Raw genomic sequence first — 11,209 nt, forward strand, 5'->3', positions numbered from 1 at the left:
GAGAGAGAGGGGAGAGAGAGAGAGAGAGGAGAGAGAGAGAGAGGAGAGAGAGAGAGAGAGAGAGAGGGGGGAGGAGAGAGAGAGAGAGAGAGAGAGAGAGAGAGGGGGAGAGGAGAGAGAGAGAGAGGGGAGAGAGAGAGAGAGAGGGGAGAGAGAGAGAGAGAGAGGGGGAGAGAGAGAGAGAGAGAGAGAGGAGAGAGAGAGGGGAGAGAGAGAGAGAGAGGGGAGAGAGAGAGAGAGAGGGGAGAGAGAGAGAGAGAGAGAGAGAGAGAGAGAGAGAGAGAGAGAGAGAGAGAGAGAGAGAGAGACGAGAGAGAGAGAGAGAGAGAGAGAGAGAGAGAGAGAGAGAGAGATGAGGAGAGAGAGAGAGGAGAGAGAGAGAGAGAGAGAGAGAGAGAGAGAGAGAGAAGGCATGCGCGCTTGCGCCTGCCCGCAGGCAAAGGGCGGGGGAGAAGGAAATGGAAAGAGGTTTAAGCAGGCTCCACAGCCTGGGCGGAGCCCAAGGCGGGGCGTGATTTCAGCACAGTGAGATCAAGACTTGAGCGCAGATCAGGTGTCAACACTTAACCCACTGAGCCGCCCAGGAATCCCTCATTTGCTAATTTGAAAGCACCTGAAAGGCATGCATCTAATTGAGCACATATCTAACAGGCTGCTAGGTGGCAGGCACCGTCGTTTTCCTTTTCTTTCAAGTGCCCTCTATACCTCCCCCTTTGCCTGGGTCCAGCTGACAGGTGTCATCTTCTTCCCCCCATGCCCTGCTTTGTTTTTCTTTTTCCCCCGCTGGCACCATCTACACGCTCTCCCTTTGCCTTATTGCATTCGATGGATGCCATTTTTGTCTTCGTCTGCCGCACTCCAGAGTGCCATTGTCTCCCGGAAGGGATCTCTTACCTTCTTCTGGTGCCCTGGTTTCTGCAACTGCTGCCCAGAGGACACGCTGTTGATCACGTGGGGCCAGTGGGCATAATTAACCCTTTTTAATTACCCTAGTTAGCCTTTCCAGAATCCTTGGAGTGTGGGCACTATCTTTGCACTCTCCAAAGCTCCGGAGTGCCAGTACCTACCGCAGGGAAGCTTTTACATACATCTGGTGCTCCAGATTTTATGTCCACTGCCTTGGTTTTTGTGACTGCTGCCTAGGTGATGCCCCTTGATCATCTGGCTCTGGGTGCCAGGGAAGGAGGATGGGCTTGTGTTCTTGGATCCCGTGGGATTGTAACAACCAGATAGAGTCCTTGGCTGGCTCACCCCCAGGGCACTGCACAGACCGCAGAAAGAACACACCCCCAGTCTATCTGTGAAAGAGGCCTGTTTGCTTGTCCAGAAGCTTCAGACTTAGGAGCAGGTTTCACGTCTTGCTCGTATCTCCCAGATAGGCGTTTATGCACTCTCCTGGAGCCCCAATTTTTGCCAATTTCTACTGCTACCCAGGGGACTTCCAGATCACCTGGCTCTGGTAGGCAGCACAGTTGACAGTTGTGTTCCTACAGGACTGTATATATATTCAAACTTTAAAAGCTTCTCCCTGAGGGTCTGGCTGCAAACAGTCCGCCTCTAGGTGTGGAATGTCATCCTTCCCTTTGGGACACTGAATGGGTTTGGCACACTCTCAGCTACAGGGTTGAGGATATATTAAAGATGTGACAGGCTGCTTAGACAATCACAAATGTTTGAGAGAATACCTAGAGCGAGAGCAGGGTGAAATGATGAGGTCCACTACCTATACAAGGCCACTCCTTTACCACCGAGAGGTGGCTATTTCATCTAATGCATAGAAACCAACACAGAGGGGTGCCTGGGTGGCTCAGTCGGTTGAGCGTCCGACTTTGGCTCAGGTCACCATCTCGCGGTTCCTGAGTTCGAGCCCGCATCGGGCTCTGGGCTGAAGGCTCAGAGCCTGGAGCCTGCGTCCGATTCTGTGTCTCCCTCTCTCTCTGCCCCTCCCCCGTTCATGCTCTGTCTCTCTCTGTCCCAAAAATAAATAAACGTTAAAAAAAAAATTAAAAAAAAAAAAAAGAAAAAGAAAGAAACCAACACTGAGAGTCAAGAAAAATGAAGAAAGAGAGATAGGTGCCAAAGGGAAAGAATAAGATAAACGCCCAGGGGAAAACCTCAATTAATGTAGATAAGTAATTTACCTGATAAAAAAAGCTCAAAGAAATTGTCATAACAATGCTCACTGAACTCAGGAGAAGAATGAACACAGTGAGAACTCAAACAAAGAGAAAATATAAGTGCCAAAGCGAATCAGAGAGCTGAAGAACATAATAACTGAACTGAAAAATAAATCCATTCCTGCTTAAATCCCAGAAACATGGGACGACATAATGAAAAGCCCAATGGTCTAGAAGTTAGTACGTCTTCAGTCCAGTCATCAATGGCTCCCGAGTTAGAACATGCCTCTTTGTCAATTGGGTGTTAAACCAGTTATTATCTTACATGCCTCACAGAGTTAATACACTTTACTTTGAACTTGCTACCAAATAGTTCCTAGGGCTGTATCTGTAGTTCATCCCACAAATAGAAAAGTAGGCTAAGACATACAGAGAAGTCAACCAGGACAGAAGACCATGTTCTGCTTTTGCTTATGGTCTCTACCATCCTGCTTTCCTTCCTTCCTTCCTTCCTTCCTTCCTTCCTTCCTTCCTTCCTTCCTTCCTTCCGTGTGTCAGGATGATTGGAAGAATTAGAGACACTTGTAGAAAAAAACATGTTCATGGTCTATTTCTCTCCTTCAACAAACAAAAAGCTATGAGTTCTCCTTTATCACATCCAGTATTCAGAAATTTACATTTCAACATTGAGGCACTCACTGCTAAGGAAGCATAACCTATTGAATGCAGTGATAGCCCATACCTGTTGCTCTGACCTTCCAGCTCCTTCTCCTCAGGTACAGCCCATTAACTTGACACCGTAATTTATTTGCCTATGAGAGTATCTCAGATATCCCAAATCACAGGTGTGAAGTGTGCTGTGAAGAGAACAATGGCCCTGAACTTCTAAGACATCCTAGACAGCCTAGAAGCATTGTGGGTAGGCTAGTCCACTATGACTGGGGGAAATAAAGGATTTGGCTTGAGAAAGCAAGCAGGAGTTGTAACTGCCAGCTGCCATAACCAACTTCATCACAGACTGCCCCAAAGGAGCAGAAGTTGTTAGCTTCTCCATGGACTCCCAGGAGAGGTTTAGCCTATGGGGAAAGACAGGAAGTGAATTCTTTCTCAATAGTCTAACTTTGGCCACCACAGGGTTGGTAAGACATTCCCCCAAGGGCTGAGAGATGGCATCCAGGGGCACTGGAACACCTAGATCCATCTTCAAGCTTCATGCCCTTGCTTTATCACAGGGCTGTTAGTCCTCAAAAATCATCAACTCCCCAAGCAGTTGAAGTCCCACCCCAAGCAGGAAACTCCCTGCCCAAAGGCAACACAATCATGATTTTTTTAATGCATAATTGCAATTCATCTTCACATTATTATTTAAATTGTTTGATAATACAGCCTTATTCTTATTAGTATCTTAAGATACTTATTAGTATTTATACAAACAAGCTGCAACTGCTAATTAAAAAATAGGGTTTTTTTAAATTTTTTACTTATTTTTAAGAGAGGCAGAGTGTGAGTGGGGGAGGGGCGGTGAGAGGGAGACACATAACCTGAAGTAGGCTCAAGGCTCTGAGCTATCAGCACAGGGCCCAATGCGGGGCTTGAACCCAGGAACCATGATATGATGACCTGAGTGGTGGTCAGACACTTAATGGACTAAGCCACCCAGGCACCCCAAAATAGGAGGGGTTTTTTCCTCAATAAGAGTATTTTTTTTAAATTAATTTATTTATTTTGAGACAGAAACTGCACCATGCATGTGCAAGCACGAGAGGGAGAGAGAGAGTCCCAAGCAGGCTCCACCCTGTCTGCACAGAGCCCAATGTGGGGCTCGAACCACGAACCATGAGATCATGACCTGAGCCAAAATCAAGAGTTGGATGCCTGACCAGCTAAGCCACCCACGCGCCCCAAGAGTACATTCTTTACAAGGACACTATTTGTTTTTGTTTTTGTTTTTTGTTTTTTTTTTTTTTTGATTTATCCTTCTTTTTTTTTTTTTTTTTTTTAATATATGAAATTTACTGTCAAATTGGTTTCCATACAACACCCAGTGCTCATCCCAAAAGGTGCCCTCCTCAATACCCATCACCCACCCTGCCCTCCCTCCCACCCCCATCAACCCTCAGTTTGTTCTCAGTTTTTAACCGTCTCTAATGCTTTGGCTCTCTCCCACTCTAACCTCTTTCTTTTTTTTTTTTTTTTTTTCCTTCCCCTCCCCCATGGGTTTCTGTTATGTTTCTCAGGATCCACATAAGAGTGAAACCATATGGTATCTGTCTTTCTCTGTATGGCTTATTTCACTTAGCATCACACTCTCCAGTTCCATCCATGTTGCTACAAAAGGCCATATTTCATTTTTTCTCATTGCCACGTAGTATTCCATTGTGTATATAAACCACAATTTCTTTATCCATTCATCAGTTGATGGACATTTAGGCTCTTTCCATAATTTGGCTATTGTTGAGAGTGCCGCTATAAACATTGGGGTACAGGTGCCCCTATGCATCAGTACTCCTGTATCCCTTGGATAAATTCCTAGCAGTGCTATTGCTGGGTCATAGGGTAGGTCTATTTTTAATTTTCTGAGGAACCTCCATACTGTTTTCCAGAGCGGCTGCACCAATTTGCATTCCCACCAACAGTGCAAGAGGGTTCCTGTTTCTCCACATCCTCTCCAGCATCTATAGTCTCCTGATTTCTTCATTTTGGCCACTCTGACTGGCGTGAGGTGGTATCTGAGTGTGGTTTTGATTTGTATTTCCCCGATAAGGAGCGACGTTGAACATCTTTTCATGTGCCTGTTGGCCATCCGGATGTCTTCTTTAGAGAAGTGTCTATTCATGTTTTCTGCCCATTTCTTCACTGGGTTATTTGTTTTTCTGGTGTGGAGTTTGATGAGCTCTTTATAGATTTTGGATACTAGCCCTTTGTCCGATGTGTCATTTGCAAATATCTTTTCCCATTCCGTTGGTTGCCTTTTAGTTTTGTTGGTTGTTTCCTTTGCTGTGCAGAAGCTTTTTATCTTCATAAGGTCCCAGTAATTCACTTTTGCTTTTAATTCCCTTGCCTTTGGGGATGTGCCGAGTAAGAGATTGCTACGGCTGAGGTCAGAGAGGTCTTTTCCTGCTTTCTCCTCTAGGGTTTTGATGGTTTCCTGTCTCACATTCAGGTCCTTTATCCATTTTGAGTTTATTTTTGTGAATGGTGTGAGAAAGTGGTCTAGTTTCAACCTTCTGCATGTTGCTGTCCAGTTCTCCCAGCACCATTTGTTAAAGAGACTGTCTTTTTTCCATTGGATGTTCTTTCCTGCTTTGTCAAAGATGAGTTGGCCATACGTTTGTGGGTCTAGTTCTGGGGTTTCTATTCTATTCCATTGGTCTATGTGTCTGTTTTTATGCCAATACCATGCTGTCTTGATGATGACAGCTTTGTACTACAGGCTAAAGTCTGGGATTGTGATGCCTCCTGCTTTGGTCTTCTTCTTCAAAATTACTTTGGCTATTCGGGGCCTTTTGTGGTTCCATATGAATTTTAGGATTGCTTGTTCTAGTTTCGAGAAGAATGCTGGTGCAATTTTGATTGGGATTGCATTGAATGTGTAGATAGCTTTGGGTAGTATTGACATTTTGACAATATTTATTCTTCCAATCCATGAGCAGGGAATGTCTTTCCATTTCTTTATATCTTCTTCAATTACCTGCATAAGCTTTCTATAGTTTTCAGCATACAGATCTTTTACATCTTTGGTTAGATTTATTCCTAGGTATTTTATGCTTCTTGGTGCAATTGTGAATGGGATCAGTTTCTTCATTTGTCTTTCTGTTGCTTCATTGTTAGTGTATAAGAATGCAACTGATTTCTGCACATTGATTTTGTATCCTGCAACTTTGCTGAATTCATGTATCAGTTCTAGCAGACTTTTGGTGGAGTCTATCGGATTTTCCATGTATAATATCATGTCATCTGCAAAAAGCGAAAGCTTGACTTCATCTTTGCCAATTTGGATGCCTTTGATTTCCTTTTGTTGTCTGATTGCTGATGCTAGAACTTCCAGCACTATATTAAACAGCAGCGGTGACAGTGGGCATCCCTGTCGTGTTCCTGATCTCAGGGAAAAAGCTCTCAGTTTTTCCCCGTTGAGGATGATGTTAGCTGTGGGCTTTTCATAAATGGCCTTTATGATCTTTAAGTATGTTCCTTCTATCCCGACTTTCTCAAGGGTTTTTATTAAGAAAGGGTGCTGGATTTTGTCAAAGGCCTTTTCTGCATCGATTGACAGGATCATATGGTTCTTCTCTTTTTTTTTGTTAATGTGACGTATCACGTTGATCGATTTGCGAATGTTGAACCAGCCCTGCATCCCAGGAATGAATCCCACTTGATCATGGTGAATAATTCTTTTTATATGCCGTTGAATTCGATTTGCTAGTATCTTATTAAGAATTTTTGCATCCATATTCATCAGGGATATTGGCCTGTAGTTCTCTTTTTTTACTGGGTCTCTGTCTGGTTTAGGAATCAAAGTAATACTGGCTTCATAGAATGAGTCTGGAAGTTTTCCTTCCCTTTCTATTTCTTGGAATAGCTTGAGAAGGATAGGTATTATCTCTGCTTTAAATGTCTGGTAGAACTCCCCTGGGAAGCCATCTGGTCCTGGACTCTTATTTGTTGGGAGATTTTTGATAACCGATTCAATTTCTTCGCTGGTTATGGGTCTGTTCAAGCTTTCTATTTCCTCCTGATTGAGTTTTGGAAGAGTGTGGGTGTTTAGAAATTTGTCCATTTCTTCCAGGTTGTCCAATTTGCTGGCATATAATTTTTCATAGTATTCCCTGATAATTGTTTGTATCTCTGAGGGATTGGTTGTGATCATTCCATTTTCATTCATGATTTTATCTATTTGGGTCATCTCCCTTTTCTTTTTGAGAAGCCTGGCTAGAGGTTTGTCAATTTTGCTTATTTTTTCAAAAAACCAACTCTTGGTTTCGTTGATCTGCTCTACAGTTTTTTTAGATTCTATATTGTTTATTTCTGCTCTGATCTTTATTATTTCTCTTCTTCTGCTGGGTTTAGGCTGCCTTTGCTGTTCTGCTTCTATTTCCTTTAGGTGTGCTGTTAGATTTTGTATTTGGGATTTTTCTTGTTTCTTGAGATAGGCCTGGATTGCAATGTATTTTCCTCTCAGGACTGCCTTCGCTGCATCCCAAAGCGTTTGGATTGTTGTATTTTCATTTTCGTTTGTTTCCATATATGTTTTAATTTCTTCTCTAATTGCCTGGTTGACCCACTCATTCGTTAGTTAGGGTGTTCTTTAACCTCCATGCTTTTGGAGGTTTTCCAGACTTTTTCCTGTGGTTGATTTCAAGCTTCATAGCATTGTGGTCTGAAAGTATGCATGGTATAATTTCAATTCTTGTAAACTTATGAAGGGCTGTTTTGTGACCCAGTATATGATCTATCTTGGAGAATGTTCCATGTGCACTCGAGAAGAAAGTATATTCTGTTGCTTTGGGATGCAGACTTCTAAATATATCTGTCAAGTCCATCTGATCCAATGTATCATTCAGGGCCCTTGTTTCTTTATTGACTGTGTGTCTAGATGATCTATCCATTTCTGTAAGTGGGATGTTAAAGTCCCCTGCAATGACCACATTCTTATCAGTAAGGTTGCTTATGTTTATGAGTAATTGTTTTATATATCTGGGGGCTCCGGTATTTGGCGCATAGACATTTATAATAGTTAGCTCTTCCTGGTGGATAGACCCTGTGATTATTATATAATGCCCTTCTTCATCTCTTGTTACAGCCTTTAATTTAAAGTCTAGTTTGTCTGATATAAGTATGGCTACTCCAGCTTTCTTTTGGCTTCCAGGAGCATGATAAATAGTTCTCCATCCCCTCACTCTCAATCTAAAGGTGTCCTCAGATCTAAAATGAGTCTCTTGTAGACAGCAAATAGATGGGTCTTGTTTTTTTATCCATTCTGATACCCTATGTCTTTTAGTTGGCGCATTTAATCCATTTACATTCAGTGTTATTATAGAAAGATATGGGTTTAGAGTCATTGTGATGTCTGTATGTTTTATGCTTGTAGTGATGTCTCTGGTACTTTGTCTCACAGGATCCCCCTTAGGATCTCTTGTAGGGCTGGTTTCGTGGTGACAAATTCCTTCAGTTTTTGTTTGTTTGGGAAGACCTTTATCTCTCCTTCTATTCTAAATGACAGACTTGCTGGATAAAGGATTCTCGGCTGCATATTTTTTCTGTTTAGCACACTGTAGATATCGTGCCAAGCCTTTCTGGCCTGCCAAGTTTCAAAGGAGAGATCAGTCACGAGTCTTATAGGTCTCCCTTTATATGTGAGGGCACGTTTATCCCTTGCTGCTTTCAGAATTTTCTCTTTATCCTTGTATTTTGCCAGTTTCACTATGATATGTCGTGCAGAAGATCGATTCAAGTTACGTCTGAAGGGAGTTCTCTGTGCCTCTTGGATTTCAATGCCTTTTTCCTTCCCCAGTTCAGGGAAGTTCTCAGCTATAATTTGTTCAAGTACCCCTTCAGCACCCTTCCCTCTCTCTTCCTCCTCTGGGATACCAATTATGCGTATATTATTTTTTTTTAGTGTATCACTTAGTTCTCTAATTTTCCCCTCATACTCCTGGATTTTTTTTATCTGTCTTTCTTTCAGCTTCCTCTTTCTCCATAACTTTATCTTCTAGTTCACCTATTCTCTCCTCTGCCTCTTCAAGCCGAGCCATCGTGGATTCCATTTTGTTTTGCAATTCGTTTAAAGCGTTTTTCAACTCCTCGTGACTGTTCCTTAGTCCCTCGATCTTTGTGGCAAGAGATTCTCTGCTGTCCTGTATACTGTTTTCAAGCCCAGCGATTAATTTTATGACTATTATTCTAAATTCACTTTCTGTTATATTATTTAAATCCTTTTTGATCAGTTCATTAGCTGTTGTTATTTCCTGGAGATTCTTCTGAGGGGAATTCTTCCGTTTGGTCATTTTGGAGAGTCCCTGGCGTGGTGAGGACCTGCAGTGCACTTCCCCTGTGCTGTGGTGTATAACTGGAGTTAGTGGGCGGGGCCGCAGTCCGACCCGATGTCTGCCCCCAGCCCACTGCTGGGGCCACAGTCAGACTGGTGTGTGCCTTCTCTTCCCCTCTCCTAGGGGCGGGATTCACTGTGGGGTGGCGTGTCCCGTCTGGGCTACTTGCACACTGCCAGGCTTGTGTTGCTGGGGATCTGGCGTATTAGCTGGGGTGGGTAGGCAAGGTGCACAGGGGCAGGAGGGGCAGGCTTAGCTCGCTTCTCCTTAGGTGATCCACTTCAGGAGGGGCCCCTTTCCGTGGGCCTCTGGTCTGCGCTTGACTCCGGAGACTCCCTTCTGCTAATCCTCTGGCGGTTTTCTGGGTTCTTTAGGCAGGTGTAGGTGGAATCTAAGTGATCGGCAGGATGCGCTGTGAGCCCCGCGTCCTCCTACGCCGCCATCTTCCGGAACCCTCACAAGGACACTATTTGAATAAGAATTCCATACAAATAGAATATATACTTAATGCAGGAAAGCAAGGAAGGATTTTACATTACACAAAACATTCAGTTGGTTCAATCACCGTGAATGAGGCTTCTAACCAAATACTGTTTTTTTCCAAACACTTATTTTTTATATTTATTATAAATATTGCAGTCAGTTAAGTATATGCCAACAATCACGCCGTTTTTAATATTTAGTAGCATGAAACACACTTACCTGTTTCCAAAGGGATGTGTGATGTGGGCTTCATTTCAGAGGGCAGAAGTGATTGAATTACTGTCTGCTCTTTAATGTTCCAACTAACCATTCCATTGTCTCATCAAGGCCAATGCCTTTGGTTGCTCAAGTTTTTACTCTCTTCCATTTCAGTCCTTCCACACAGGTAACCCAAGTGAATTTGTCATCTCTGAGAGTCATGGCTGTTCCTTGTCCTGCTTTCTTGCAAACGCCACTAAAAATGGCTTTTCTCTGTTCTTCTTCCCCCAACATGGCATCTAACTCTCAACGCCAATTGGGTCCCTGTCACAACGGTCCACTACAGAAATGACTACATCTGTGCTTGAATAATAACATCTAAAGTACGGGCTGATACTTACTTATCTGTCCTCCTAAATCCCAGACTTGGAATTTAAGGCTCTTGTATATTACTGTGTCAACTTTACATCCAATAGTAGGAATAGTAGCTACAACTTCTCCAACCTGTAATCTGCACAAAATCGTAGTTTTTCCTGGCCCGTTTAATGCCCGGATTAAAATCCCCGTTTCCCAGGTTCCAAACAGACTGGAAAAGATACTGGAGAAAAAGCCACCCATGATGAACCACCTGGCGGCCCTTGTGGGTTCTCGGAGACCCGCCCGGCTCAGCAGCGCCTCCTATTGGAGCCTTTGCGCTGCCACCTCCGCTCGCCTTGGCCCTGCGGCTCCAGCTCTGGCTCCAGCGCGGTGTCCTTGAAGTCCAGTCCACCGGCAACTTCCACAAGGGAACCGCTAAGACAGCCTTATTTTGACTTAAACTCTTAGAGGTGTTCTTTCAGGCTAACAATTTCTACCTTTATTTCAGCTCAAAATATTCGTTTTTTTTTTTTTAAAGCTAGGGTAAAATGAGTAGAATCAAGTACCATAGAACTCCATTCTTGGGGACGGCATGAATACCCAGATTTTCGTTTTATCATATATCTTCAGAAATCACCAGGCCACGTGAGCACTTTAAAACTTTTACTGGAAATGAATGCACCAATATACTATGGTGGGGTTACATTGATTTTCATTTTAGTCTTTATGCTTTTCTTCATTTTCCCAATTTTCTAAAGAAAAGTTGTTATGGAAGCTGTAACTACCTTTTGAAAATATATACATTTAATAATATGAAATTGCTATTATATGGAACATTCTAGAAAAAAAGATGAAAGCCCCAGCAGGGCTTCCTATATGTCAGAACTACTTAGAAGGTGCTCAGTACACAAGTGCTCTAGATCTCCTCAGGCAGCAGTTAAGTAAACAACTTGAATTCACTAATTATAACAGAAAAAAACTGAATTATAGAACAATTGATGATTTGTC

At 43.0% G+C, this 11,209-nt stretch overlaps 1 pseudogene; it reads right to left on the reverse strand.

Annotated features, from left to right (window-relative positions):
* Positions 1–9,922: 9,922 nt before the first annotated feature.
* On the reverse strand, positions 9,923–10,462 carry LOC102969742 (annotated as a pseudogene).
* Between the last annotated feature and the right edge of the window lie 747 nt (positions 10,463–11,209).

Source organism: Panthera tigris, chromosome B1 (assembly GCF_018350195.1).
Source record: "Panthera tigris isolate Pti1 chromosome B1, P.tigris_Pti1_mat1.1, whole genome shotgun sequence".
In the NCBI taxonomy this organism is placed as follows: Eukaryota; Metazoa; Chordata; class Mammalia; order Carnivora; family Felidae; genus Panthera; species Panthera tigris.